Source organism: Dreissena polymorpha, chromosome 1, assembly GCF_020536995.1.
Source record: "Dreissena polymorpha isolate Duluth1 chromosome 1, UMN_Dpol_1.0, whole genome shotgun sequence".
Classification (NCBI taxonomy): Eukaryota; Metazoa; Mollusca; class Bivalvia; order Myida; family Dreissenidae; genus Dreissena; species Dreissena polymorpha.
The window spans coordinates 168,726,937-168,728,252 of NC_068355.1; positions in this window are offsets into that span (position 1 = coordinate 168,726,937).

The following is a 1,316-nucleotide window of genomic DNA, read 5'->3' on the forward strand; positions in this document are numbered from 1 at the left end:
AAAAAAAAATCCCATTGGAAAACAAATCCCATGGTAAAAAAATCCCATGGGTACAAAAATCCCATGGGAACAAAAAAAAATCCCATGGGATTTAACGTGTTGAAATCGCGAGAATTGCTCATCAATTGTTAAAATGTAGTGTTTCTGAAGGTTACATGAATAAATCTCTAAAAATCAGAAAAAAATCCCATGGGATTTTTTTTTCCCATAAAAAAATGGGATTTTTTTTCTATCAAACAAAATTGAACGAAAATAAGCACAAATGCTTTAACAAAGCTTAAAATCGATAATTAAGCACAAACGAACGTGTTTTGTGTTTTTGAAAATCCCATGGGATTTTTTCTCCCATAAAAAAAGCTGGAGAAAAATCCCATGGATAATGAAAAATCCCATGGGAAAATACAAAAATCCCATGGGAACCCCAACTTTGCAAATAAAGTTCATAGTGAAGAAAACGCATTTTTCAAGCAAAAATAACCAATTATTAATCACAAGTTAGACTTTTATCTTATACTTTTTCACAAATAAGCAAATCTTCAAGAAAAAGGGTACTTAAGTTTGCGAAATTTCGGTTTCGCAAAGTTTTTCCGGTAGCCGTTTACATTATATTTGATTCAATTTGTTTTACTTCAAGTTTCAAATACTTAACTGTTTTATGGTAATATAATTATTTATTCAGAATTTTTGTCAGTTTCAATGATAAGTCAGTTATGAATTTAAATGCAATAGAATTAAGTCTGTTAATTTATATCAGTTTAATAATTATGTTTGTTACAGTTTAAGTCAATTCATATTTACTTTCAAAGCGAGTGGCTCTATAGACTTAAATTCCCTATGTAATCGTGTATTAGTGATTTTAAGTAATTTGTGTATTGTTTTTGTATATTTGACTGCATTCCTTCTTTGTAAATAAATGGTGTTTTTCTATTTGGCGTTGCAGTCCGGCTTCCTCCTAAACCTCTCACAGAAAAAGTTAAACTACATCAAGGAGTCGTTACATCAAAATTATTCGAGTTCAATATTCAATTTTCAAAAGACAATTCAATGAGCAAATCGTATTCCAAATAACTGAATAATATATAAACAAAACGCTTATAAACAAAACACTTCTTAACAACTTATCTTGACAACAAACTCACAACAAAAGTTGTCATAACTGGTGGGAATACTACAAGATCCCTGAATTCTTCATGCTGAGGAGGCCGACTGCTCCAGGACCCTACTTCCTGAGATCGACCCCAACCCAGAACAGTTCAGAGGAGACCACCCCAAACCAGGACCAGTCAGAGGAAACAACCCCAACCCAGGACCAATCA